The sequence below is a fragment of the Bufo bufo genome, chromosome 6 (assembly GCF_905171765.1).
Source record: "Bufo bufo chromosome 6, aBufBuf1.1, whole genome shotgun sequence".
Taxonomy (NCBI): domain Eukaryota; kingdom Metazoa; phylum Chordata; class Amphibia; order Anura; family Bufonidae; genus Bufo; species Bufo bufo.
This window is the reverse complement of record NC_053394.1, coordinates 369,491,352-369,518,006: the sequence shown is the minus strand read 5'-3', so window position 1 is coordinate 369,518,006 and position 26,655 is coordinate 369,491,352. Positions and strand designations below refer to the sequence as shown.

General features: G+C 42.6%; 36 non-coding genes across 36 annotated transcripts; all 36 read left to right on the top strand.

Annotated features, from left to right (window-relative positions):
• The first annotated feature begins 3,975 nt into the window (after positions 1 to 3,975).
• Positions 3,976 to 4,047, top strand: TRNAA-CGC. Its single transcript has one exon. It is a non-coding gene; the product is annotated as a tRNA-Ala (tRNA).
• A 1,732-nt stretch (positions 4,048 to 5,779) lies between these two features.
• On the top strand, positions 5,780 to 5,851 carry TRNAA-CGC. Its single transcript has one exon. It is a non-coding gene; the product is annotated as a tRNA-Ala (tRNA).
• Positions 5,852 to 6,484: 633 nt separating this feature from the next.
• Positions 6,485 to 6,556, top strand: TRNAA-UGC. Its single transcript has one exon. It is a non-coding gene; the product is annotated as a tRNA-Ala (tRNA).
• A 1,092-nt stretch (positions 6,557 to 7,648) lies between these two features.
• On the top strand, positions 7,649 to 7,720 carry TRNAA-CGC. Its single transcript has one exon. It is a non-coding gene; the product is annotated as a tRNA-Ala (tRNA).
• Positions 7,721 to 8,353: 633 nt separating this feature from the next.
• Positions 8,354 to 8,425, top strand: TRNAA-UGC. The gene has a single exon. It is a non-coding gene; the product is annotated as a tRNA-Ala (tRNA).
• Positions 8,426 to 9,647: 1,222 nt separating this feature from the next.
• On the top strand, positions 9,648 to 9,719 carry TRNAA-CGC. Its single transcript has one exon. It is a non-coding gene; the product is annotated as a tRNA-Ala (tRNA).
• Positions 9,720 to 10,549: 830 nt separating this feature from the next.
• Positions 10,550 to 10,621, top strand: TRNAA-CGC. The gene has a single exon. It is a non-coding gene; the product is annotated as a tRNA-Ala (tRNA).
• A 633-nt stretch (positions 10,622 to 11,254) lies between these two features.
• Positions 11,255 to 11,326, top strand: TRNAA-UGC. The gene has a single exon. It is a non-coding gene; the product is annotated as a tRNA-Ala (tRNA).
• A 1,025-nt stretch (positions 11,327 to 12,351) lies between these two features.
• TRNAA-UGC lies at positions 12,352 to 12,423 on the top strand. The gene has a single exon. It is a non-coding gene; the product is annotated as a tRNA-Ala (tRNA).
• A 320-nt stretch (positions 12,424 to 12,743) lies between these two features.
• TRNAA-CGC lies at positions 12,744 to 12,815 on the top strand. Its single transcript has one exon. It is a non-coding gene; the product is annotated as a tRNA-Ala (tRNA).
• Positions 12,816 to 13,248: 433 nt separating this feature from the next.
• Positions 13,249 to 13,320, top strand: TRNAA-UGC. Its single transcript has one exon. It is a non-coding gene; the product is annotated as a tRNA-Ala (tRNA).
• Positions 13,321 to 13,593: 273 nt separating this feature from the next.
• TRNAA-CGC lies at positions 13,594 to 13,665 on the top strand. Its single transcript has one exon. It is a non-coding gene; the product is annotated as a tRNA-Ala (tRNA).
• Positions 13,666 to 14,103: 438 nt separating this feature from the next.
• TRNAA-UGC lies at positions 14,104 to 14,175 on the top strand. Its single transcript has one exon. It is a non-coding gene; the product is annotated as a tRNA-Ala (tRNA).
• Positions 14,176 to 14,495: 320 nt separating this feature from the next.
• Positions 14,496 to 14,567, top strand: TRNAA-CGC. Its single transcript has one exon. It is a non-coding gene; the product is annotated as a tRNA-Ala (tRNA).
• A 438-nt stretch (positions 14,568 to 15,005) lies between these two features.
• Positions 15,006 to 15,077, top strand: TRNAA-UGC. The gene has a single exon. It is a non-coding gene; the product is annotated as a tRNA-Ala (tRNA).
• A 273-nt stretch (positions 15,078 to 15,350) lies between these two features.
• TRNAA-CGC lies at positions 15,351 to 15,422 on the top strand. Its single transcript has one exon. It is a non-coding gene; the product is annotated as a tRNA-Ala (tRNA).
• A 438-nt stretch (positions 15,423 to 15,860) lies between these two features.
• Positions 15,861 to 15,932, top strand: TRNAA-UGC. Its single transcript has one exon. It is a non-coding gene; the product is annotated as a tRNA-Ala (tRNA).
• A 320-nt stretch (positions 15,933 to 16,252) lies between these two features.
• On the top strand, positions 16,253 to 16,324 carry TRNAA-CGC. Its single transcript has one exon. It is a non-coding gene; the product is annotated as a tRNA-Ala (tRNA).
• Positions 16,325 to 16,762: 438 nt separating this feature from the next.
• TRNAA-UGC lies at positions 16,763 to 16,834 on the top strand. Its single transcript has one exon. It is a non-coding gene; the product is annotated as a tRNA-Ala (tRNA).
• A 320-nt stretch (positions 16,835 to 17,154) lies between these two features.
• On the top strand, positions 17,155 to 17,226 carry TRNAA-CGC. Its single transcript has one exon. It is a non-coding gene; the product is annotated as a tRNA-Ala (tRNA).
• A 1,142-nt stretch (positions 17,227 to 18,368) lies between these two features.
• TRNAA-UGC lies at positions 18,369 to 18,440 on the top strand. Its single transcript has one exon. It is a non-coding gene; the product is annotated as a tRNA-Ala (tRNA).
• A 320-nt stretch (positions 18,441 to 18,760) lies between these two features.
• On the top strand, positions 18,761 to 18,832 carry TRNAA-CGC. Its single transcript has one exon. It is a non-coding gene; the product is annotated as a tRNA-Ala (tRNA).
• A 477-nt stretch (positions 18,833 to 19,309) lies between these two features.
• On the top strand, positions 19,310 to 19,381 carry TRNAA-CGC. Its single transcript has one exon. It is a non-coding gene; the product is annotated as a tRNA-Ala (tRNA).
• A 438-nt stretch (positions 19,382 to 19,819) lies between these two features.
• On the top strand, positions 19,820 to 19,891 carry TRNAA-UGC. The gene has a single exon. It is a non-coding gene; the product is annotated as a tRNA-Ala (tRNA).
• Positions 19,892 to 20,211: 320 nt separating this feature from the next.
• Positions 20,212 to 20,283, top strand: TRNAA-CGC. The gene has a single exon. It is a non-coding gene; the product is annotated as a tRNA-Ala (tRNA).
• A 437-nt stretch (positions 20,284 to 20,720) lies between these two features.
• TRNAA-UGC lies at positions 20,721 to 20,792 on the top strand. Its single transcript has one exon. It is a non-coding gene; the product is annotated as a tRNA-Ala (tRNA).
• A 320-nt stretch (positions 20,793 to 21,112) lies between these two features.
• TRNAA-CGC lies at positions 21,113 to 21,184 on the top strand. The gene has a single exon. It is a non-coding gene; the product is annotated as a tRNA-Ala (tRNA).
• A 437-nt stretch (positions 21,185 to 21,621) lies between these two features.
• On the top strand, positions 21,622 to 21,693 carry TRNAA-UGC. Its single transcript has one exon. It is a non-coding gene; the product is annotated as a tRNA-Ala (tRNA).
• A 320-nt stretch (positions 21,694 to 22,013) lies between these two features.
• TRNAA-CGC lies at positions 22,014 to 22,085 on the top strand. The gene has a single exon. It is a non-coding gene; the product is annotated as a tRNA-Ala (tRNA).
• Positions 22,086 to 22,523: 438 nt separating this feature from the next.
• On the top strand, positions 22,524 to 22,595 carry TRNAA-UGC. Its single transcript has one exon. It is a non-coding gene; the product is annotated as a tRNA-Ala (tRNA).
• Positions 22,596 to 22,915: 320 nt separating this feature from the next.
• TRNAA-CGC lies at positions 22,916 to 22,987 on the top strand. The gene has a single exon. It is a non-coding gene; the product is annotated as a tRNA-Ala (tRNA).
• A 438-nt stretch (positions 22,988 to 23,425) lies between these two features.
• On the top strand, positions 23,426 to 23,497 carry TRNAA-UGC. Its single transcript has one exon. It is a non-coding gene; the product is annotated as a tRNA-Ala (tRNA).
• A 1,209-nt stretch (positions 23,498 to 24,706) lies between these two features.
• Positions 24,707 to 24,778, top strand: TRNAA-CGC. The gene has a single exon. It is a non-coding gene; the product is annotated as a tRNA-Ala (tRNA).
• Positions 24,779 to 25,216: 438 nt separating this feature from the next.
• Positions 25,217 to 25,288, top strand: TRNAA-CGC. Its single transcript has one exon. It is a non-coding gene; the product is annotated as a tRNA-Ala (tRNA).
• A 464-nt stretch (positions 25,289 to 25,752) lies between these two features.
• TRNAA-CGC lies at positions 25,753 to 25,824 on the top strand. The gene has a single exon. It is a non-coding gene; the product is annotated as a tRNA-Ala (tRNA).
• A 477-nt stretch (positions 25,825 to 26,301) lies between these two features.
• Positions 26,302 to 26,373, top strand: TRNAA-CGC. Its single transcript has one exon. It is a non-coding gene; the product is annotated as a tRNA-Ala (tRNA).
• Positions 26,374 to 26,655: the final 282 nt, after the last annotated feature.

Sequence of the window (26,655 nt, the reverse complement as noted above, 5' to 3'; positions counted from 1 at the left end):
ATTTAAAACTCTCCTACTGGGCATTGATTTCCTATCAGATTCCTCCCAACAGCAATTAAAATTAGCGGCCAAGTCTATGGCGCTCTCCTCAGCCAGCAGGCGCCCACTCTGGTTAAAACCATGGGCGGCGGACAACACGTCCAAATTTAACCTTTGCTCCCTTCCTTATGAACCGGGTAGATTGTTCGGTTCTGAGTTAGATTCTCTCATGGAGAACCTAGCAGACAAAAAAGGTAAATCCCTCCCCCAGCAGTCCTTTCGGGGTCGAGGAAGAGGTAGAGGAGGAGGAGGAGGAAGATTTCAAGGGGGAGATAGAACCCAGAGGCGTTCTGAAGGTAGTAAGAGAGGTAGGGGTCGCGGTCGTGGGAACCGCAGGGCTGACCTATGACTCTCTACAGCCCGTCAATTCCCCTTCCCCACCCCCCGGGGTCCCAGAAGAAGGACCAGTTTTCAGTCCCCCAGTCGGTGGACGTTTGAGGCTATTCAAAAATTTTTGGATGCAAAAAATTCCAGACCCTTGGGTGCTACAAGTGATAGCATCAGGGTACACAATAGATTTAATTTCCCTTCCTCGGGACAAGTTCGTCCTAACAAGGACTTTAGCACCCGACAAACAATTAATCCTGGAAGACTCGGTTCTCCAGTATATACAGAAAGGAGCATTAGAGGAGGTTCCTCCTCGCGAGTGGCGGCAGGGGGTTTATTCCCCCATTTTTCTGGTACCAAAACCATCAGGAGACTGGCGGATGATCATCGATTTACGTTACCTAAATCGTTTCATCAGGAAGAAGCGTTTCCGGATGGAAACCATCCGCTCTGTAATAAACATCCTGAACCCAGGAGATGTGATGGTAACTATAGACCTGAAGGATGCCTACCTTCATGTTCCCATCTGCCCAGCACACAGGAAATATCTCAGAGTTGCTGTGGCCTTGCAAGGGGTAGTGAAGCACTACCAGTTTGCTGTATTGCCCTTCGGCATATCCTCAGCTCCGCACACCTTCACAAAGGTAGTGGCTCCTGTGGTCGCCCATTTAAGACTTCTTGGGCTAGAGGTCGTACCGTACTTGGACGATTGGCTTTTAAAAGCCGCAAACGCAGACGTCCTGCAGAGTCAGCTTCAACAAGCTCTCCAGATTCTCCACGGTCTGGGTTGGTTGATAAATTGGGACAAGTCGCACTTAGTCCCCTCAACCACGAGAACGTTCTTGGGGTTTGTGATCGATTCACAACTGATGACCCTGTACCTGTCCCCACAGAGGAGGGACAGAGTAATAAAAGCCGCACAGTCTCTTATACCGCCCAAACGAGTCTCCATAAGGGTTCTTATGAGGATGTTAGGCCACATGTCAGCATCTGCAGAGGCAGTTCCTTGGGCCTTATGGCACTTACGCCCTCTTCAGGAGGAGGTCTTAGCAGCTTGGAGTCGCAAGCCCAAAGACCTAGACAGAATGCACTCCCTGTCGGTAGAAGTCCGTTCTTCGCTCAAGTGGTGGAAGAACCTAAAAGATGGGAGGTCTCTGATCCAACCTCGTTGGGTCACGTTGACCACGGACGCTTCACTGCTGGGCTGGGGGGCCCATCTGGAGGACAACCCAGTACGAGGTACTTGGAATCCCCAGGAGAAAATCCTCTCATCCAATTGGAGAGAGCTGAGAGCGGTCAAACTAGCCCTCCTTCATTTTGCTCCTGTCATTCGCAGTCAGGCGGTGAGAGTCCGGACAGACAACACAACTGTGGTCGCTTACCTGAACAGACAGGGAGGGACGAAATCCCAGACCCTCCTGAGGGAGGTGGGTTCTATTCTCTCTTGGGCAGAGGTCAACCTGTCCCACCTAATGGCAGTCCATATCAAAGGGGATCTCAATGTGGTCGCAGATCGCCTGAGTCGGGGTCTACCAGTTCCAGGGGAGTGGTCCCTGAACAAGAGTATCTTCTCCACGATTGTCCAGCGGTGGGGCACCCCGGAAATCGACCTGATGGCTACCCGATTGAATGCCAAGGTGAGCAAGTTCTGTTCCCTTTACAGGGAGGACAACCCAGTAGCAATAGACGCTCTGTCCATAACTTGGAGGTTCAGGCTGGCATACATCTTCCCTCCAATTTCCATGATACCAAGGGTATTGATGAAGATCAAGCAAGACCAGACCTCGGTGATCGCCATCATGCCATTCTGGCCAAAGAGGTCTTGGTTCACCCAGCTCATGCAGATGAGTCAGGGCAATTATTGGAGACTTCCCCTAATACAGGACCTTGTGTATCAGGACACAGGTCCCTGTCTAGATCTGAGGAGGCTCAATCTGACAGCCTGGAGATTGACAGGTCCCTTCTAGAAGCTAGAGGGTTATCTGTGGAGGTCCTGAGAACAATTTCTCACTCCAGAGCGGAATCTACAAGCAAGAAGTATTCTAGAATCTACAGAATATTCCTGCAATGGTGTAATGTCAGAGAGGTAGTTGCCTCAGACCCTCCTCTCTCCGCTATTCTACAATTCCTCCAGGATGGTCTAGACAAGGGTCTAAGCCCATCTACACTCAGAGCTCACGTCTCTGCCTTATCGGCATGCCTTAGCAGACCGATTTCTCAGGACCCCCTAATCAAAAGGTTCCTGAAGGGAGCCGAGAGGCTTAAACCCAGAATCCTGAGACCAGTCCCACAGTGGGACTTAACAGTGGTTCTAAAAGGGTTATGTATTTCCCCCTTTGAGCCTTTGAATGAGGTAGACTTGAGGTTCCTATCCCTAAAGATCACCTTCTTACTAGCTATCACATCAGCTAAGAGAGTTGGGGAACTTCAGGATCGTGGGGCTTCTGAGCCCTATTTAAAATTCCTTCAGGACAAGGTCCTGTTAAGGTTTTTGCCAACCTTTTTATCAAAGGTTCCTACTTTCTCTAATATCAATCAGACGATATGTCTGCCCACTTTTTCACCGGCTGCGACTTCTCCCGAGGAGGAAAAGCTCCGTACATTGGACATCTCAAGAGGTCTTAGGATATATTTGGACAGAATAAGTGAATTCAGAAGGTCGGAAAACCTCCTTCTGACCTATTCAGGGAAGAACAGGGGTCTGAAAGCCTCCAAACCCACTCTGAGCAGGTGGATTAAAGAAGCAATCCGTCTGGCCTTTCTGTCCCAAGATTTGACACCTCCTTCTTTTGTCTCCGCCCATTCTACCAGGGCTGTATCCACCTCTTATGCAGAGAAGAAACTGATCCCCCTGGATCAGATTTGTGCAGCCGCTTCTTGGAGTTCTCTAAACACCTTCATCTCGCATTATCGTCTAGAGGCTAGACAGGCGGAGGGAATGGCCTTTGGACAATCCGTTTTAAGTGCCGCCCTCTCCTGAGAGGGGAGTAAGGAGCCCTCCCAATTTGGGTGAGGTTTCTTGCTACTTCCCCACTTGTGCTGCTGGTTAGGACGAAAGGGAAGCGTCAATTTTGACGTAAATTTGTTTTCCCTTAGTCCTAACAGCAGCACACAAATTTCCCTCCCCTTGTGTGATTATTATCATTTACTTGTTAAAAAGCAACCCCGTCCAGTTAGGGGCCGGGTTATATGGGGTAGAGGCTTAATTGATTAATTAGGATACTTAGGCAGAAATTTTTGTGTTCATTAAAAATTCTGCCTGTCCTGACCAGCTTCACAGGGGCAAATACCCCACTTGTGCTGCTGTTAGGACTAAGGGAAAACAAATTTACGTCAAAATTGACGCGTCCTCTACAAAACAACTTCAGCCGGTTTGGGTTTTCCCAAACGAAATATCACCATTCAAAATGCATAGTTTCCTATCCAGGTTATCACCGCCCTTTGCACTTCAAGGCTGTCTTCACATGTGTTGGTTTTGGTGCACCAATAACAATCTAATCTGGATGCTTCATACATGCCTTCGAGATGAGTTGAAGCTGTCTGATAGATAATTAAGTAGTCGGTATCATCGGTCGATGCACAAAACTGTAGTGATTCCCTAGAGTGCCAGGGGATGTAGCTCAGTGGTAGAGCGCATGCTTCGCAAGTATGAGGCCCCGGGTTCAATCCCCGTCATCTCTATGTTTTAACCATATCGGCTAATCAAAAGAGAGAGTTAAACACAACTCATATCTGCCAATCCTGATAATGGTAGACCCAGAGCGCAAACGATTCAAGGGGTTTGCCTCATAGCCGAAATGCAGCGGAAACGAAAAATTAAGAAATGTTGCAGTCTTAATTAAAATAATTCCCTCGTTCGACATCTGCAGTTTTTATGCAGATCTATGTGTCTTAAGGGACGGAAAGCACACAAACCCTAGTTATATGCTGAAGCCACAGAAGTCCATCTGTCCTCCTTTTAGTGCTCACATTTATATTTTATTTTGGGTAGAAATAGGAATTTGAAATGGAATATTATGGAGAAAAAAGTGAAACTGTTCAGAGGAAAATGTTGGCACAAAATAATCGATAGGGTTACTTCCTGACCTTAGGCATGTTTTAAAAATCAGCAATTACATAGGGGATGTAGCTCAGTGGTAGAGCGCATGCTTTGCATGTATGAGTCCCCGGGTTCAATCCACGGCATCTCCAAATTTTGTAGAACAGATTACTTACACATCAGAGTCACATCACGTTTTTCTCTCAAGGGTCCTCTACAAAACAACTTCAGCCGGTTTGGGTTTTCCCAAACGAAATATCACCATTCAAAATGCATTGTTTCCTATCCAGGTTATCACCGCCCTTTGCACTTCAAGGCTGTCTTCACATGTGTTGCTTTTGGTGCACCAATAACAATCTAATCTGGATGCTTCATACATGCCTTCGAGATGAGTTGAAGCTGTCTGATAGATAATTAAGTAGTCGGTATCATCGGTCGATGCACAAAACTGTAGTGATTCCCTAGAGTGCCAGGGGATGTAGCTCAGTGGTAGAGCGCATGCTTCGCATGTATGAGGCCCCGTGTATAATCCCCGGCATCTCTATGTTTTAACCATATCGGCTAATCAAAAGAGAGAGTTAAACACAACTCATATCTGCCAATCCTGATAATGGTAGACCCAGAGCGCAAACGATTCAATGGGTTTGCCTCATAGCCGTAATGCAGTGGAAACGAAAAATTAAGAAATGTTGCAGTCTTAATTAAAATAATTCCCTCGTTCGACATCTGCAGTTTTTATGCAGATCTATGTTTCTTAAGGGACGGAAAGCACACAAACCCTAGTTATATGCTGAAGCCACAGAAGTCCATCTGTCCTCCTTTTAGTGCTCACATTTATATTTTATTTTGGGTAGAAATAGGAATTTGAAATGGAATATTATGGAGAAAAAAGTGAAACTGTTCAGTGGAAAATGTTGGCACAAAATAATCGATAGGGTTACTTCCTGACCTTAGGCATGTTTCAAAAATCAGCAATTACCTAGGGGATGTAGCTCAGTGGTAGAGCGCATGCTTTGCATGTATGAGGCCCCGGGTTTAATCCCTGGCATCTCCAAATTTTGTAGAACAGATTACTTACACATCAGAGTCACATCACGTTTTTCTCTCAAGGGTCCTCTACAAAACAACTTCAGCCGGTTTGGGTTTTCCCAAACGAAATATCACCATTCAAAATGCATGGTTTCCTATCCAGGTTATCACCGCCCTTTGCACTTCAAGGCTGTCTTCACATGTGTTGCTTTTGGTGCACCAATAACAATCTAATCTGGATGCTTCATACATGCCTTCGAGATGAGTTGAAGCTGTCTGATAGATAATTAAGTAGTCGGTATCATCGGTCGATGCACAAAACTGTAGTGATTCCCTAGAGTGCCAGGGGATGTAGCTCAGTGGTAGAGCGCATGCTTCGCAAGTATGAGGCCCCCGGTTCAATCCCCGTCATCTCTATGTTTTAACCATATCGGCTAATCAAAAGAGAGAGTTAAACACAACTCATATCTGCCAATCCTGATAATGGTAGACCCAGAGCGCAAACGATTCAATGGGTTTACCTTATAGCCGTAATGCAGCGGAAACGAAAAATTAAGAAATGTTGCAGTCTTAATTAAAATAATTCCCTCGTTCGACATCTGCAGTTTTTATGCAGATCTATGTTTCTTAAGGGACGGAAAGCACACAAACCCTAGTTATATGCTGAAGCCACAGAAGTCCATCTGTCCTCCTTTTAGTGCTCACATTTATATTTTATTTTGGGTAGAAATAGGAATTTGAAATGGAATATTATGGAGAAAAAAGTGAAACTGTTCAGTGGAAAATGTTGGCACAAAATAATCGATAGGGTTACTTCCTGACCTTAGGCATGTTTCAAAAATCAGCAATTACCTAGGGGATGTAGCTCAGTGGTAGAGCGCATGCTCTTCTAGTGCTCACATTTATATTTTATTTTGGGTAGAAATAGGAATTTGAAATGGAATATTATGGAAAAAAAAGTAAAACTGTTCAGTGGAAAATGTTGGCACAAAATAATCGATAGGGTTACTTCCTGACCTTAGGCATGTTTCAAAAATCAGCAATTACCTAGGGGATGTAGCTCAGTGGTAGAGCGCATGCTTTGCATGTATGAGGCCCCGGGTTCAATCCCCGGCATCTCCAAATTTTGTAGAACAGATTACTTACACATCAGAGTCACATCACGTTTTTCTTTTAAGGGTCCTCTACAAAACAACTTCAGCCGGTTTGGGTTTTCCCAAACGAAATATCACCATTCAAAATGCATGGTTTCCTATCCAGGTTATCACCGCCCTTTGCACTTCAAGGCTGTCTTCACATGTGTTGCTTTTGGTGCACCAATAACAATCTAATCTGGATGCTTCATACATGCCTTCGAGATGAGTTGAAGCTGTCTGATAGATAATTAAGTAGTCGGTATCATCGGTCGATGCACAAAACTGTAGTGATTCCCTAGACTGCCAGGGGATGTAGCTCAGTGGTAGAGCGCATGCTTCGCATGTATGAGGCCCCAGCAAATCAAAAGAGAGAGTTAAACACAACTCATATCGGCCTGATAATGGTAGACCCAGAGCGCAAACGATTCAATGGGTTTGCCTCATAGCCGAAATGCAGCGGAAACGAAAAATTAAGAAATGTTGCAGTCTTAATTAAAATAATTCCCTCGTTCGACATCTGCAGTTTTTATGCAGATCTATGTGTCTTAAGGGACGGAAAGCACACAAACCCTAGTTATATGCTGAAGCCACAGAAGTCCATCTGTCCTCCTTTTAGTGCTCACATTTATATTTTATTTTGGGTAGAAATAGGAATTTGAAATGGAATATTATGGAGAAAAAAGTGAAACTGTTCAGTGGAAAATGTTGGCACAAAATAATCGATAGGGTTACTTCCTGACCTTAGGCATGTTTCAAAAATCAGCAATTACCTAGGGGATGTAGCTCAGTGGTCACATCACGTTTTTCTCTCAAGGGTCCTCTACAAAACAACTTCAGCCGGTTTGGGTTTTCCCAAACGAAATATCACCATTCAAAATGAATGGTTTCCTATCCAGGTTATCACCGCCCTTTGCACTTCAAGGCTGTCTTCACATGTGTTGCTTTTGGTGCACCAATAACAATCTAATCTGGATGCTTCATACATGCCTTCGAGATGAGTTGAAGCTGTCTGATAGATAATTAAGTAGTCGGTATCATCGGTCGATGCACAAAACTGTAGTGATTCCCTAGAGTGCCAGGGGATGTAGCTCAGTGGTAGAGCGCATGCTTCGCATGTATGAGGCCCCGTGTTTAATCCCCGGCATCTCTATGTTTTAACCATATCGGCTAATCAAAAGAGAGAGTTAAACACAACTCATATCTGCCAATCCTGATAATGGTAGACCCAGAGCGCAAACGATTCAATGGGTTTGCCTCAAAGCCGAAATGCAGCGGAAACGAAAAATTAAGAAATGTTGCAGTCTTAATTAAAATAATTCCCTCGTTCGACATCTGCAGTTTTTATGCAGATCTATGTGTCTTAAGGGACGGAAAGCACACAAACCCTAGTTATATGCTGAAGCCACAGAAGTCCATCTGTCCTCCTTTTAGTGCTCACATTTATATTTTATTTTGGGTAGAAATAGGAATTTAAAATGGAATATTATGGAGAAAAAAGTGAAACTGTTCAGTGGAAAATGTTGGCACAAAATAATCGATAGGGTTACTTCCTGACCTTAGGCATGTTTCAAAAATCAGCAATTACCTAGGGGATGTAGCTCAGTGGTAGAGCGCATGCTCTTCTAGTGCTCACATTTATATTTTATTTTGGGTAGAAATAGGAATTTGAAATGGAATATTATGGAAAAAAAAGTAAAACTGTTCAGTGGAAAATGTTGGCACAAAATAATCGATAGGGTTACTTCCTGACCTTAGGCATGTTTCAAAAATCAGCAATTACCTAGGGGATGTAGCTCAGTGGTAGAGCGCATGCTTTGCATGTATGAGGCCCCGGGTTCGATCCCCAGCATCTCCAAATTTTGTAGAACAGATTACTTACACATCAGAGTCACATCACGTTTTTCTCTCAAGGGTCCTCTACAAAACAACTTCAGCCGGTTTGGGTTTTCCCAAACGAAATATCACCATTCAAAATGCATGGTTTCCTATCCAGGTTATCACCGCCCTTTGCACTTCAAGGCTGTCTTCACATGTGTTGCTTTTGCTGCACCAATAACAATCTAATCTGGATGCTTCATACATGCCTTCGAGATGAGTTGAAGCTGTCTGATAGATAATTAAGTAGTCGGTATCATCGGTCGATGCACAAAACTGTAGTGATTCCCTAGAGTGCCAGGGGATGTAGCTCAGTGGTAGAGCGCATGCTTCGCCTGTATGAGGCCCCGTGTTTAATCCCCGGCATCTCTATGTTTTAACCATATCGGCTAATCAAAAGAGAGAGTTAAACACAACTCATATCTGACAATCCTGATAATGGTAGACCCAGAGCGCAAACGATTCAATGGGTTTGCCTCATAGCCGTAATGCAGTGGAAACGAAAAATTAAGAAATGTTGCAGTCTTAATTAAAATAATTCCCTCGTTCAACATCTGCAGTTTTTATGCAGATCTATGTTTCTTAAGGGACGGAAAGCACACAAACCCTAGTTATATGCTGAAGCCACAGAAGTCCATCTGTCCTCCTTTTAGTGCTCACATTTATATTTTATTTTGGGTAGAAATAGGAATTTGAAATGGAATATTATGGAGAAAAAAGTGAAACTGTTCAGTGGAAAATGTTGGCACAAAATAATCGATAGGGTTACTTCCTGACCTTAGGCATGTTTCAAAAATCAGCAATTACCTAGGGGATGTAGCTCAGTGGTAGAGCACATGCTTTGCATGTATGAGGCTCCGGGTTCAATCCCTGGCATCTCCAAATTTTGTAGAACAGATTACTTACACATCAGAGTCACATCACGTTTTTCTCTCAAGGGTCCTCTACAAAACAACTTCAGCCGGTTTGGGTTTTCCCAAACGAAATATCACCATTCAAAATGCATGGTTTCCTATCCAGGTTATCACCGCCCTTTGCACTTCAAGGCTGTCTTCACATGTGTTGCTTTTGGTGCACCAATAACAATCTAATCTGGATGCTTCATACATGCCTTCGAGATGAGTTGAAGCTGTCTGATAGATAATTAAGTAGTCGGTATCATCGGTCGATGCACAAAACTGTAGTGATTCCCTAGAGTGCCAGGGGATGTAGCTCAGTGGTAGAGCGCATGCTTCGCATGTATGAGGCCCCGTGTTTAATCCCCGGCATCTCTATGTTTTAACCATATCGGCTAATCAAAAGAGAGAGTTAAACACAACTCATATCTGCCAATCCTGATAATGGTAGACCCAGAGCGCAAACGATTCAATGGGTTTGCCTCATAGCCGAAATGCAGCGGAAACGAAAAATTAAGAAATGTTGCAGTCTTAATTAAAAAAATTCCCTCGTTCGACATCTGCAGCTTTTATGCAGATCTATGTGTCTTAAGGGACGGAAAGCACACAAACCCTAGTTATATGCTGAAGCCACAGAAGTCCATCTGTCCTCCTTTTAATGCTCACATTTATATTTTATTTTGGGTAGAAATAGGAATTTAAAATGGAATATTATGGAGAAAAAAGTGAAACTGTTCAATGGAAAATGTTGGCACAAAATAATCGATAGGGTTACTTCCTGACCTTAGGCATGTTTCAAAAATCAGCAATTACCTAGGGGATGTAGCTCAGTGGTAGAGCGCATGCTTTGCATGTATGAGACCCCGGGTTCAATCCACGGCATCTCCAAATTTTGTAGAACAGATTACTTACACATCAGAGTCACATCACGTTTTTCTCTCAAGGGTCCTCTACAAAACAACTTCAGCCGATTTCGGTTTTCCCAAACGAAATATCACCATTCAAAATGCATGGTTTCCTATCCAGGTTATCACCGCCCTTTGCACTTCAAGGCTGTCTTCACATGTGTTGCTTTTGGTGCACCAATAACAATCTAATCTGGATGCTTCATACATGCCTTCGAGATGAGTTGAAGCTGTCTGATAGATAATTAATTGGTCGGTATCATCGGTCGATGCACAAAACTGTAGTGATTCCCTAGAGTGCCAGGGGATGTAGCTCAGTGGTAGAGCGCATGCTTCGCATGTATGAGGCCCCGGGTTCAATCCCCGGCATCTCCATGTTTTAACCATATCGGCTAATCAAAAGAGAGAGTTAAACACAACTCATATCTGCCAATCCTGATAATGGTAGACCCAGAGCGCAAACGATTCAATGGGTTTGCCTCATAGCCGTAATGCAGCGGAAACGAAAAATTAAGAAATGTTGCAGTCTTAATTAAAATAATTCCCTCGTTCGACATCTGCAGTTTTTATGCAGATCTATGTTTCTTAAGGGACGGAAAGCACACAAACCCTAGTTATATGCTGAAGTCACAGAAGTCCATCTGTCCTCCTTTTAGTGCTCACATTTATATTTTATTTTGGGTAGAAATAGGAATTTGAAATGGAATATTATGGAGAAAAAAGTGAAACTGTTCAGTGGAAAATGTTGGCACAAAATAATCGATAGGGTTACTTCCTGACCTTAGGCATGTTTCAAAAATCAGCAATTACCTAGGGGATGTAGCTCAGTGGTAGAGCGCATGCTCTTCTAGTGCTCACATTTATATTTTATTTTAGGTAGAAATAGGAATTTGAAATGGAATATTATGGAGAAAAAAGTGAAACTGTTCAGTGGAAAATGTTGGCACAAAATAATCGATAGGGTTACTTCCTGACCTTAGGCATGTTTCAAAAATCAGCAATTACCTAGGGGATGTAGCTCAGTGGTAGAGCGCATGCGTTGCATGTATGAGGCCCCGGGTTCAATCCCCGGCATCTCCAAATTTTGTAGAACAGATTACTTACACATCAGAGTCACATCACGTTTTTCTCTCAAGGGTCCTCTACAAAACAACTTCAGCCGATTTGGGTTTTCCCAAACGAAATATCACCATTCAAAATGCATGGTTTCCTATCCAGGTTATCACCGCCCTTTGCACTTCAAGGCTGTCTTCACATGTGTTGCTTTTGGTGCACCAATAACAATCTAATCTGGATGCTTCATACATGCCTTCGAGATGAGTTGAAGCTGTCTGATAGATAATTAAGAAGTCGGTATCATCGGTCGATGCACAAAACTGTAGTGATTCCCTAGAGTGCCAGGGGATGTAGCTCAGTGGTAGAGCGCATGCTTCGCCTGAATGAAGCCCCAGGATTAATCCCCGTCATCTCTATGTTTTAACCATATCGGCTAATCAAAAGAGAGAGTTAAACACAACTCATATCTGCCAATCCTGATAATGGTAGACCCAGAGCGCAAACGATTCAATGGGTTTGCCTTATAGCCGTAATGCAGCGGAAACGAAAAATTAAGAAATGTTGCAGTCTTAATTAAAATAATTCCCTCGTTCGACATCTGCAGTTTTTATGCAGATCTATGTTTCTTAAGAGACGGAAAGCACACAAACCCTAGTTATATGCTGAAGCTACAGAAGTCCATCTGTCCCCCTTTTAGTGCTCACATTTATATTTTATTTTGGGTAGAAATAGGAATTTGAAATGGAATATTATGGAGAAAAAAGTGAAACTGTTCAGTGGAAAATGTTGGCACAAAATAATCGATAGGGTTACTTCCTGACCTTAGGCATGTTTCAAAAATCAGCAATTACCTAGGGGATGTAGCTCAGTGGTAGAGCGCATGCTCTTCTAGTGCTCACATTTATATTTTATTTTGGGTAGAAATAGGAATTTGAAATGGAATATTATGGAAAAAAAAGTAAAACTGTTCAGTGGAAAATGTTGGCACAAAATAATCGATAGGGTTACTTCCTGACCTTAGGCATGTTTCAAAAATCAGCAATTACCTAGGGGATGTAGCTCAGTGGTAGAGCACATGCTTTGCATGTATGAGGCTCCGGGTTCAATCCCCGGCATCTCCAAATTTTGTAGAACAGATTACTTACACATCAGAGTCACATCACGTTTTTCTCTCAAGGGTCCTCTACAAAACAACTTCAGCCGATTTGGGTTTTCCCAAACGAAATATCACCATTCAAAATGCATGGTTTCCTATCCAGGTTATCACCGCCCTTTGCACTTCAAGGCTGTCTTCACATGTGTTGCTTTTGGTGCACCAATAACAATCTAATCTGGATGCTTCATACATGCCTTCGAGATGAGTTGAAGCTGTCTGATAGATAATTAAGTAGTCGGTATCATCGGTCGATGCACAAAACTGTAGTGATTCCCTAGAGTGCCAGGGGATGTAGCTCAGTGGTAGAGCGCATGCTTCGCATGTATGAGGCCCCGGGTTCAATCCCCGGCATCTCCATCTTTTAACCATATTGGCTAATCAAAAGAGAGAGTTAAACACAACTCTTATCTGCCTGATAATGGTAGACCCAGAGCGCAAACGATTCAATGGGTCTGCCTCATAGCCGAAATGCAGCAGAAACGAAAAATTAAGAAATGTTGCAGTCTTAATTAAAATAATTCCCTCGTTCGACATCTGCAGTTTTTATGCAGATCTATGTTTCTTAAGGGACGGAAAGCACACAAACCCTAGTTATATGCTGAAGCCACAGAAGTCCATCTGTCCTCCTTTTAGTGCTCACATTTATATTTTATTTTGGGTAGAAATAGGAATTTGAAATGGAATATTATGGAGAAAAAAGTGAAACTGTTCAGTGGAAAATGTTGGCACAAAATAATCGATAGGGTTACTTCCTGACCTTAGGCATGTTTCAAAAATCAGCAATTACATAGGGGATGTAGCTCAGTGGTAGAGCGCATGCTTTGCATGTATGAGGCCCCGGGTTCAATCCCCGGCATCTCCAAATTTTGTAGAACAGATTACTTACACATCATGAGGCCCCGGGGATGTAGCTCAGTGGTAGAGCGCATGCTCTTCTAGTGCTCACATTTATATTTTATTTTGGGTAGAAATAGGAATTTGAAAAGGAATATTATGGAGAAAAAAGTGAAACTGTTCAGTGGAAAATGTTGGCACAAAACATGCCTTCGAGATAAGTTGAAGCTGTCTGATAGATAATTAAGTAGTCGGTATCATCGGTCGATGCACAAAACTGTAGTAATTCCCTAGAGTGCCAGGGGATGTAGCTCAGTGGTAGAGCGCATGCTTCGCATGTATGAGGCCCCGGGTTCAATCCCTGGCATCTCCATGTTTTAACCATATCGGCTAATCAAAAGAGAGAGTTAAACACAACTCATATCTGCCAATCCTGATAATGGTAGACCCAGAGCGCAAACGATTCAATGGGTTTGCCTCATAGCCGTCAGAGAGCGGAAACGAAAAATTAGGAAATGTTGCAGTCTTAATTAAAATAATTCCCTCGTTCGACATCTGCAGTTTTTATGCAGATCTATGTTTCTTAAGGGACGGAAAGCACACAAACCCTAGTTATATGCTGAACCCACAGAAGTCCATCTGTCCTCCTTTTAGTGCTCACATTTATATTTTATTTTGGGTAGAAATAGGAATTTGAAATGGAATATTATGGAGAAAAAAGTGAAACTGTTCAGTGGAAAATGTTGGCACAAAATAATCGATAGGGTTACTTCCTCACCTTAGGCATGTTTCAAAAATCAGCAATTACCTAGGGGATGTAGCTCAGTGGTAGAGCGCATGCTTTGCATGTATGAGGCCCCGGGTTCAATCCCTGGCATCTCCAAATTTTGTAGAACAGATTACTTACACATCAGAGTCACATCACGTTTTTCTCTCAAGGGTCCTCTACAAAACAACTTCAGCCGGTTTGGGTTTTCCCAAACGAAATATCACCATTCAAAATGCATGGTTTCCTATCCAGGTTATCACCGCCCTTTGCACTTCAAGGCTGTCTTCACATGTGTTGCTTTTGGTGCACCAATAACAATCTAATCTGGATGCTTCATACATGCCTTCGAGATGAGTTGAAGCTGTCTGATAGATAATTAAGTAGTCGGTATCATCGGTCGATGCACAAAACTGTAGTGATTCCCTAGAGTGCCAGGGGATGTAGCTCAGTGGTAGAGCGCATGCTTCGCATGTATGAGGCCCCGGGTTCAATCCCCGGCATCTCCATGTTTTAATCAAATTGGCTAATCAAAAGAGAGAGTTAAACACAACTCATATCTGCCAATCCTGATAATGGTAGACCCAGAGCGCAAACGATTCAATGGGTTTGCCTCATAGCCGTCATGCAGCGGAAACGAAAAATTAGGAAATGTTGCAGTCTTAATTAAAATAATTCCCTCGTTCGACATCTGCAGTTTTTATGCAGATCTATGTTTCTTAAGGGACGGAAAGCACACAAACCCTAGTTATATGCTGAAGCCACAGAAGTCCATCTGTCCTCCTTTTAGTGCTCACATTTATATTTTATTTTGGGTAGAAATAGGAATTTGAAATGGAATATTATGGAGAAAAAAGTGAAACTGTTCAGTGGAAAATGTTGGCACAAAATAATCGATAGGGTTACTTCCTGACCTTAGGCATGTTTCAAAAATCAGCAATTACATAGGGGATGTAGCTCAGTGGTAGAGCGCATGCTTTGCATGTATGAGGCCCCGGGTTCAATCCCCGGCATCTCCAAATTTTGTAGAACAGATTACTTACACATCATGAGGCCCCGGGGATGTAGCTCAGTGGTAGAGCGCATGCTCTTCTAGTGCTCACATTTATATTTTATTTTGGGTAGAAATAGGAATTTGAAAAGGAATATTATGGAGAAAAAAGTGAAACTGTTCAGTGGAAAATGTTGGCACAAAACATGCCTTCGAGATGAGTTGAAGCTGTCTGATAGATAATTAAGTAGTCGGTATCATCGGTCGATGCACAAAACTGTAGTAATTCCCTAGAGTGCCAGGGGATGTAGCTCAGTGGTAGAGCGCATGCTTCGCATGTATGAGGCCCCGGGTTCGATCCCCGGCATCTCCATGTTTTAACCATATCGGCTAATCAAAAGAGAGAGTTAAACACAACTCATATCTGCCAATCCTGATAATGGTAGACCCAGAGCGCAAACGATTCAATGGGTTTGCCTCATAGCCGTCAGAGAGCGGAAACGAAAAATTAGGAAATGTTGCAGTCTTAATTAAAATAATTCCCTCGTTCGACATCTGCAGTTTTTATGCAGATCTATGTTTCTTAAGGGACGGAAAGCACACAAACCCTAGTTATATGCTGAACCCACAGAAGTCCATCTGTCCTCCTTTTAGTGCTCACATTTATATTTTATTTTGGGTAGAAATAGGAATTTGAAATGGAATATTATGGAGAAAAAAGTGAAACTGTTCAGTGGAAAATGTTGGCACAAAATAATCGATAGGGTTACTTCCTGACCTTAGGCATGTTTCAAAAATCAGCAATTACCTAGGGGATGTAGCTCAGTGGTAGAGTGCATGCTTTGCATGTATGAGGCCCCGGGTTCAATCCCTGGCATCTCCAAATTTTGTAGAACAGATTACTTACACATCAGAGTCACATCACGTTTTTCTCTCAAGGGTCCTCTACAAAACAACTTCAGCCGGTTTGGGTTTTCCCAAACGAAATATCACCATTCAAAATGCATGGTTTCCTATCCAGGTTATCACCGCCCTTTGCACTTCAAGGCTGTCTTCACATGTGTTGCTTTTGGTGCACCAATAACAATCTAATCTGGATGCTTCATACATGCCTTCGAGATGAGTTGAAGCTGTCTGATAGATAATTAAGTAGTCGGTATCATCGGTCGATGCACAAAACTGTAGTGATTCCCTAGAGTGCCAGGGGATGTAGCTCAGTGGTAGAGCGCATGCTTCGCATGTATGAGGCCCCGGGTTCAATCCCCGGCATCTCCATGTTTTAATCATATTGGCTAATCAAAAGAGAGAGTTAAACACAACTCATATCTGCCAATCCTGATAATGGTAGACCCAGAGCGCAAACGATTCAATGGGTTTGCCTCATAGCCGTCATGCAGCGGAAACGAAAAATTAGGAAATGTTGCAGTCTTAATTAAAATAATTCCCTCGTTCGACATCTGCAGTTTTTATGCAGATCTATGTTTCTTAAGGGACGGAAAGCACACAAACCCTAGTTATATGCTGAAGCCACAGAAGTCCATCTGTCCTCCTTTTAGTGCTCACATTTATATTTTATTTTGGGTAGAAATAGGAATTTGAAATGGAATATTATGGAGAAAAATGTGAAACTGTTCAGTGGAAAATGTTGGCACAAAATAATCGATAGGGTTACTTCCTGACCTTAGGCATGTTTCAAAAATCAGCAATTACCTAGGGGATGTAGCTCAGTGGTAGAGCGCATGCTTTGCATGTATGAGGCCCCGGGTTCAATCCCCGGCATCTCCAAATTTTGTAGAACAGATTACTTACACATCAGAGTCACATCACGTTTTTCTCTCAAGGGTCCTCTACAAAACAACTTCAGCCGGTTTGGGTTTTCCCAAACGAAATATCACCATTCAAAATGCATGGTTTCCTATCCAGGTTATCACCGCCCTTTGCACTTCAAGGCTGTCTTCACATGTGTTGCTTTTGGTGCACCAATAACAATCTAATCTGGATGCTTCATACATGCCTTCGAGATGAGTTGAAGCTGTCTGATAGATAATTAAGTAGTCGGTATCATCGGTCGATGCACAAAACTGTAGTGATTCCCTAGAGTGCCAGGGGATGTAGCTCAGTGGTAGAGCGCATGCTTCGCATGTATGAGGCCCCGGGTTCAATCCCCGGCATCTCCATGTTTTAACCATATTGGCTAATCAAAAGAGAGAGTTAAACACAACTCATATCTGCCAATCCTGATAATGGTAGACCCAGAGCGCAAACGATTCAATGGGTTTGCCTCATAGCCGTCATGCAGCGGAAACGAAAAATTAAGAAATGTTGCAGTCTTAATTAAAATAATTCCCTTGTTCGACATCTGCAGTTTTTATGGAGATCTATGTTTCTTAAGGGACGGAAAGCACAAAAACCCTAGTTATATGCTGAAGCCACAGAAGTCCATCTGTCCTCCTTTTAATGCTCATATTTATATTTTATTTTGGGTAGAAATAGGAATTTGAAAAGGAATATTTGGGTTTTCCCAAACGAAATATCACCATTCAAAATGCATGGTTTCCTATCCTGGTTATCACCGCCCTTTGCACTTCAAGGCTGTCTTCACATGTGTTGCTTTTGGTGCACCAATAACAATCTAATCTGGATGCTTCATACATGCCTTCGAGATGAGTTGAAGCTGTCTGATAGATAATTAAGTAGTCGGTATCATCGGTCGATGCACAAAACTGTAGTGATTCCCTAGAGTGCCAGGGGATGTAGCTCAGTGGTAGAGCGCATGCGAAGCATGCGCTCTACCACTGAGCTACATCCCCTGGCACTCTAGGGAATCACTACAGTTTTGTGCATGTGTATGAGGCCCCGGGTTCAATCCCCGGCATCTCCATGTTTTAACCATATCGGCTAATCAAAAGAGAGAGTTAAACACAACTTATATCTGCCAATCCTGATAATGGTAGACCCAGAGCGCAAACGATTCAATGGGTTTGCCTCATAGCCGTCAGAGAGCGGAAACGAAAAATTAGGAAATGTTGCAGTCTTAATTAAAATAATTCCCTCGTTCGACATCTGCAGTTTTTATGCAGATCTATGTTTCTTAAGGGACGGAAAGCACACAAACCCTAGTTATATGCTGAAGCCACAGAAGTCCATCTGTCCTCCTTTTAGTGCTCACATTTATATTTTATTTTGGGTAGAAATAGGAATTTGAAATGGAATATTATGGAGAAAAAAGTGAAACTGTTCAGTGGAAAATGATGGCACAAAATAATCGATAGGGTTACTTCCTGACCTTAGGCATGTTTCAAAAATCAGCAATTACCTAGGGGATGTAGCTCAGTGGTAGAGCGCATGCTTTGCATGTATGAGGCCCCGGGTTCAATCCCTGGCATCTCCAAATTTTGTAGAACAGATTACTTACACATCAGAGTCACATCACGTTTTTCTCTCAAGGGTCCTCTACAAAACAACTTCAGCCGGTTTGGGTTTTCCCAAACGAAATATCACCATTCAAAATGCATGGTTTCCTATCCAGGTTATCACCGCCCTTTGCACTTCAAGGCTGTCTTCACATGTGTTGCTTTTGGTGCACCAATAACAATCTAATCTGGATGCTTCATACATGCCTTCGAGATGAGTTGAAGCTGTCTGATAGATAATTAAGTAGTCGGTATCATCGGTCGATGCACAAAACTGTAGTGATTCCCTAGAGTGCCAGGGGATGTAGCTCAGTGGTAGAGCGCATGCTTCGCATGTATGAGGCCCCGGGTTCAATCCCCGGCATCTCCATGTTTTAACCATATTGGCTAATCAAAAGAGAGAGTTAAACACAACTCATATCTGCCAATCCTGATAATGGTAGACCCAGAGCGCAAACGATTCAATGGGTTTGCCTCATAGCCGTCATGCAGCGGAAACGAAAAATTAGGAAATGTTGCAGTCTTAATTAAAATAATTCCCTCGTTCGACATCTGCAGTTTTTATGCAGATCTATGTTTCTTAAGGGACGGAAAGCACACAAACCCTAGTTATATGCTGAAGCCACAGAAGTCCATCTGTCCTCCTTTTAGTGCTCACATTTATATTTTATTTTGGGTAGAAATAGGAATTTGAAAAGGAATATTATGGAGAAAAAAGTGAAACTGTTCAGTGGAAAATGTTGGCACAAAACATGCCTTCGAGATGAGTTGAAGCTGTCTGATAGATAATTAAGTAGTCGGTATCATCGGTCGATGCACAAAACTGTAGTGATTCCCTAGAGTGCCAGGGGATGTAGCTCAGTGGTAGAGCGCATGCTTCGCATGTATGAGGCCCCGGGTTCAATCCCCGGCATCTCCATGTTTTAACCATATTGGCTAATCAAAAGAGAGAGTTAAACACAACTCATATCTGCCAATCCTGATAATGGTAGACCCAGAGCGCAAACGATTCAATGGGTTTGCCTCATAGCCGTCATGCAGCGGAAACGAAAAATTAGGAAATGTTGCAGTCTTAATTAAAATAATTCCCTCGTTCGACATCTGCAGTTTTTATGCAGATCTATGTTTCTTAAGGGACGGAAAGCACACAAACCCTAGTTATATGCTGAAGCCACAGAAGTCCATCTGTCCTCCTTTTAGTGCTCACATTTATATTTTATTTTGGGTAGAAATAGGAATTTGAAAAGGAATATTATGGAGAAAAATGTGAAACTGTTCAGTGGAAAATGTTGGCACAAAATAATCGATAGGGTTACTTCCTGACCTTAGGCATGTTTCAAAAATCAGCAATTACCTAGGGGATGTAGCTCAGTGGTAGAGCGCATGCTTTGCATGTATGAGGCCCCGGGTTCAATCCCCGGCATCTCCAAATTTTGTAGAACAGATTACTTACACATCAGAGTCACATCACGTTTTTCTCTCAAGGGTCCTCTACAAAACAACTTCAGCCGGTTTGGGTTTTCCCAAACGAAATATCACCATTCAAAATGCATGGTTTCCTATCCAGGTTATCACCGCCCTTTGCACTTCAAGGCTGTCTTCACATGTGTTGCTTTTGGTGCACCAATAACAATCTAATCTGGATGCTTCATACATGCCTTCGAGATGAGTTGAAGCTGTCTGATAGATAATTAAGTAGTCGGTATCATCGGTCGATGCACAAAACTGTAGTGATTCCCTAGAGTGCCAGGGGATGTAGCTCAGTGGTAGAGCGCATGCTTCGCATGTATGAGGCCCCGGGTTCAATCCCCGGCATCTCCATGTTTTAACCATATCGGCTAATCAAAAGAGAGAGTTAAACACAACTCATATCTGCCAATCCTGATAATGGTAGACCCAGAGCGCAAACGATTCAATGGGTTTGCCTCATAGCCGTCAGAGAGCGGAAACGAAAAATTAGAAATGTTGCAGTCTTAATTAAAATAATTCCCTCGTTCGACATCTGCAGTTTTTATGCAGATCTATGTTTCTTAAGGGACGGAAAGCACACAAACCCTAGTTATATGCTGAAGCCACAGAAGTCCATCTGTCCTCCTTTTAGTGCTCACATTTATATTTTATTTTGGGTAGAAATAGGAATTTGAAATGGAATATTATGGAGAAAAAAGTGAAACTGTTCAGTGGAAAATGTTGGCACAAAATAATCGATAGGGTTACTTCCTGACCTTAGGCATGTTTCAAAAATCAGCAATTACCTAGGGGATGTAGCTCAGTGGTAGAGCGCATGCTTTGCATGTATGAGGCCCCGGGTTCAATCCCTGGCATCTCCAAATTTTGTAGAACAGATTACTTACACATCAGAGTCCCATCACGTTTTTCTCTCAAGGGTCCTCTACAAAACAACTTCAGCCGGTTTGGGTTTTCCCAAACGAAATATCACCATCCAAAATGCATGGTTTCCTATCCAGGTTATCACCGCCCTTTGCACTTCAAGGCTGTCTTCACATGTGTTGCTTTTGGTGCACCAATAACAATCTAATCTGGATGCTTCATACATGCCTTCGAGATGAGTTGAAGCTGTCTGATAGATAATTAAGTAGTCGGTATCATCGGTCGATGCACAAAACTGTAGTGATTCCCTAGAGTGCCAGGGGATGTAGCTCAGTGGTAGAGCGCATGCTTCGCATGTATGAGGCCCCGGGTTCAATCCCCGGCATCTCCATGTTTTAACCATATCGGCTAATCAAAAGAGAGAGTTAAACACAACTCATATCTGCCAATCCTGATAATGGTAGACCCAGAGCGCAAACGATTCAATGGGTTTGCCTCATAGCCGTCATGCAGCGGAAACGAAAAATTAGAAATGTTGCAGTCTTAATTAAAATAATTCCCTCGTTCGACATCTGCAGTTTTTATGCAGATCTATGTTTCTTAAGGGACGGAAAGCACACAAACCCTAGTTATATGCTGAAGCCACAGAAGTCCATCTGTCCTCCTTTTAGTGCTCACATTTATATTTTATTTTGGGTAGAAATAGGAATTTGAAATGGAATATTATGGAGAAAAATGTGAAACTGTTCAGTGGAAAATGTTGGCACAAAATAATCGATAGGGTTACTTCCTGACCTTAGGCATGTTTCAAAAATCAGCAATTACCTAGGGGATGTAGCTCAGTGGTAGAGTGCATGCTTTGCATGTATGAGGCCCCGGGTTCAATCCCTGGCATCTCCAAATTTTGTAGAACAGATTACTTACACATCAGAGTCACATCACGTTTTTCTCTCAAGGGTCCTCTACAAAACAACTTCAGCCGGTTTGGGTTTTCCCAAACGAAATATCACCATTCAAAATGCATGGTTTCCTATCCAGGTTATCACCGCCCTTTGCACTTCAAGGCTGTCTTCACATGTGTTGCTTTTGGTGCACCAATAACAATCTAATCTGGATGCTTCATACATGCCTTCGAGATGAGTTGAAGCTGTCTGATAGATAATTAAGTAGTCGGTATCATCGGTCGATGCACAAAACTGTAGTGATTCCCTAGAGTGCCAGGGGATGTAGCTCAGTGGTAGAGCGCATGCTTCGCATGTATGAGGCCCCGGGTTCAATCCCCGGCATCTCCATGTTTTAATCATATTGGCTAATCAAAAGAGAGAGTTAAACACAACTCATATCTGCCAATCCTGATAATGGTAGACCCAGAGCGCAAACGATTCAATGGGTTTGCCTCATAGCCGTCAGAGAGCGGAAACGAAAAATTAGGAAATGTTGCAGTCTTAATTAAAATAATTCCCTCGTTCGACATCTGCAGTTTTTATGCAGATCTATGTTTCTTAAGGGACGGAAAGCACACAAACCCTAGTTATATGCTGAAGCCACAGAAGTCCATCTGTCCTCCTTTTAGTGCTCACATTTATATTTTATTTTGGGTAGAAATAGGAATTTGAAATGGAATATTATGGAGAAAAAAGTGAAACTGTTCAGTGGAAAATGATGGCACAAAATAATCGATAGGGTTACTTCCTGACCTTAGGCATGTTTCAAAAATCAGCAATTACCTAGGGGATGTAGCTCAGTGGTAGAGCGCATGCTTTGCATGTATGAGGCCCCGGGTTCAATCCCTGGCATCTCCAAATTTTGTAGAACAGATTACTTACACATCAGAGTCACATCACGTTTTTCTCTCAAGGGTCCTCTACAAAACAACTTCAGCCGGTTTGGGTTTTCCCAAACGAAATATCACCATTCAAAATGCATGGTTTCCTATCCAGGTTATCACCGCCCTTTGCACTTCAAGGCTGTCTTCACATGTGTTGCTTTTGGTGCACCAATAACAATCTAATCTGGATGCTTCATACATGCCTTCGAGATGAGTTGAAGCTGTCTGATAGATAATTAAGTAGTCGGTATCATCGGTCGATGCACAAAACTGTAGTGATTCCCTAGAGTGCCAGGGGATGTAGCTCAGTGGTAGAGCGCATGCTTCGCATGTATGAGGCCCCGGGTTCAATCCCCGGCATCTCCATGTTTTAACCATATCGGCTAATCAAAAGAGAGAGTTAAACACAACTCATATCTGCCAATCCTGATAATGGTAGACCCAGAGCGCAAACGATTCAATGGGTTTGCCTCATAGCCGTCATGCAGCGGAAACGAAAAATTAGGAAATGTTGCAGTCTTAATTAAAATAATTCCCTCGTTCGACATCTGCAGTTTTTATGCAGATCTATGTTTCTTAAGGGACGGAAAGCACACAAACCCTAGTTATATGCTGAAGCCACAGAAGTCCATCTGTCCTCCTTTTAGTGCTCACATTTATATTTTATTTTGGGTAGAAATAGGAATTTGAAATGGAATATTATGGAGAAAAAAGTAAAACTGTTCAGTGGAAAATGTTGGCACAAAATAATCGATAGGGTTACTTCCTGACCTTAGGCATGTTTCAAAAATCAGCAATTACCTAGGGGATGTAGCTCAGTGGTAGAGCGCATGCTTTGCATGTATGAGGCCCCGGGTTCAATCCCTGGCATCTCCAAATTTTGTAGAACAGATTACTTACACATCAGAGTCACATCACGTTTTTCTCTCAAGGGTCCTCTACAAAACAACTTCAGCCGGTTTGGGTTTTCACAAACGAAATATCACCATTCAAAATGCATGGTTTCCTATCCAGGTTATCACCGCCCTTTGCACTTCAAGGCTGTCTTCACATTTGTTGCTTTTGGTGCACCAATAACAATCTAATCTGAATGCTTCATACATGCCTTCGAGATGAGTTGAAGCTGTCTGATAGATAATTAAGTAGTCGGTATCATCGGTCGATGCACAAAACTGTAGTGATTCCCTAGAGCGAAAGGGGATGTAGCTCAGTGGTAGAGCGCATGCTTCGCATGTCTAAACCCCTGGGTTCTATCCCTGACATCTCCATATTTTAACCATATTGGCTAATCAAAAGAGAGAGTTAAACACAACTCATATCTGCCAATCCTGATAATGGTAGACCCAGAGCGCAAACGATTCAATGGGTTTGCCTCATAGCCGTCAGAGAGCGGAAACGAAAAATTAGGAAATGTTGCAGTCTTAATTAAAATAATTCCCTCGTTCGACATCTGCAGTTTTTATGGAGATCTATGTTTCTTAAGGGACGGAAAGCACACAAACCCTAGTTATATGCTGAAGCCACAGAAGTCCATCTGTCCTCCTTTTAGTGCTCACATTTATATTTTATTTTGGGTAGAAATAGGAATTTGAAATGGAATATTATGGAGAAAAAAGTAAAACTGTTCAGTGGAAAATGTTGGCACAAAATAATCGATAGGGTTACTTCCTGACCTTAGGCATGTTTCAAAAATCAGCAATTACCTAGGGGATGTAGCTCAGTGGTAGAGCGCATGCTTTGCATGTATGAGGCCCCGGTTTCTCCAAATTTTGTAGAACAGATTACTTACACATCAGAGTCACATCACGTTTTTCTCTCAAGGGACTTTTACAAAACAACTTCAGCCGGTTTGGGTTTTCACAAACGAAATATCACCATTCAAAATGCATGGTTTCCTATCCAGGTTATCACCGCCCTTTGCACTTCAAGGCTGTCTTCACATGTGTTGCTTTTGGTGCACCAATAACAATCTAATCTGGATGCTTCATACATGCCTTCGAGATGAGTTGAAGCTGTCTGATAGATAATTAAGTAGTCGGTATCATCGGTCGATGCACAAAACTGTAGTGATTCCCTAGAGTGAAAGGGGATGTAGCTCAGTGGTAGAGCGCATGCTTCGCATGTATGAGGCCCCGGGTTCAATCCCCGGCATCTCCATGTTTTAACCATATCGGCTAATCAAAAGAGAGAGTTAAACACAACTCATATCTGCCAATCCTGATAATGGTAGACCCAGAGCGCAAACGATTCAATGGGTTTGCCTCATAGCCGTCATGCAGCGGAAACGAAAAATTAAGAAATGTTGCAGTCTTAATTAAAATAATTCCCTCGTTCGACATCTGCAGTTTTTATGGAGATCTATGTTTCTTAAGGGACGGAAAGCACACAAACCCTAGTTATATGCTGAAGCCACAGAAGTCCATCTGTCCTCCTTTTAGTGCTCACATTTATATTTTATTTTGGGTAGAAATAGGAATTTGAAATGGAATATTATGGAGAAAAAAGTAAAACTGTTCAGTGGAAAATGTTGGCACAAAATAATCGATAGGGTTACTTCCTGACCTTAGGCATGTTTCAAAAATCAGCAATTACCTAGGGGATGTAGCTCAGTGGTAGAGCGCATGCTTCGCATGTATGAGGCCCCGGGTTCAATCCCCGGCATCTCCATGTTTTAACCATATTGGCTAATCAAAAGAGAGAGTTAAACACAACTCATATCTGCCAATCCTGATAATGGTAGACCCAGAGCGCAAACGATTCAATGGGTTTGCCTCATAGCCGTCATGCAGCGGAAACGAAAAATTAGAAATGTTGCAGTCTTAATTAAAATAATTCCCTCGTTCGACATCTGCAGTTTTTATTGAGATCTATGTTTCTTAAGGGACGGAAAGCACACAAACCCTAGTTATATGCTGAAGTCACAGAAGTCCATCTGTCCTCCTTTTAGTGCTCACATTTATATTTTATTTTGGGTAGAAATAGGAATTTGAAATGGAATATTATGGAGAAAAAAGTGAAACTGTTCAGTGGAAAATGTTGGCACAAAATAATCGATAGGGTTACTTCCTGATAATTAAGTAGTCGGTATCATCGGTCGATGCACAAAACTGTAGTGATTCCCTAGAGTGCCAGGGGATGTAGCTCAGTGGTAGAGCGCATGCTTCGCATGTATGAGGCCCCGGGTTCAATCCCCGGCATCTCCATGTTTTAACCATATTGGCTAATCAAAAGAGAGAGTTAAACACAACTCATATCTGCCAATCCTGATAATGGTAGACCCAGAGCGCAAACGATTCAATGGGTTTGCCTCATAGCCGTCATGCAGCGGAAACGAAAAATTAGGAAATGTTGCAGTCTTAATTAAAATAATTCCCTCGTTCGACATCTGCAGTTTTTATGCAGATCTATGTTTCTTAAGGGACGGAAAGCACACAAACCCTAGTTATATGCTGAAGCCACAGAAGTCCATCTGTCCTCCTTTTAGTGCTCACATTTATATTTTATTTTGGGTAGAAATAGGAATTTGAAATGGAATATTAGGGAGAAAAAAGTGAAACTGTTCAGTGGAAAATGTTGGCACAAAACATGCCTTCGAGATGAGTTGAAGCTGTCTGATAGATAATTAAGTAGTCGGTATCATCGGTCGATGCACAAAACTGTAGTGATTCCCTAGAGTGCCAGGGGATGTAGCTCAGTGGTAGAGCGCATGCTTCGCATGTATGAGGCCCTGGGTTCAATCCCCGGCATCTCCATGTTTTAACCATATTGGCTAATCAAAAGAGAGAGTTAAACACAACTCATATCTGCCAATCCTGATAATGGTAGACCCAGAGCGCAAACGATTCAATGGGTTTGCCTCATAGCCGTCATGCAGCGGAAACGAAAAATTAGGAAATGTTGCAGTCTTAATTAAAATAATTCCCTCGTTCGACATCTGCAGTTTTTATGCAGATCTATGTTTCTTAAGGGACGGAAAGCACACAAACCCTAGTTATATGCTGAAGCCACAGAAGTCCATCTGTCCTCCTTTTAGT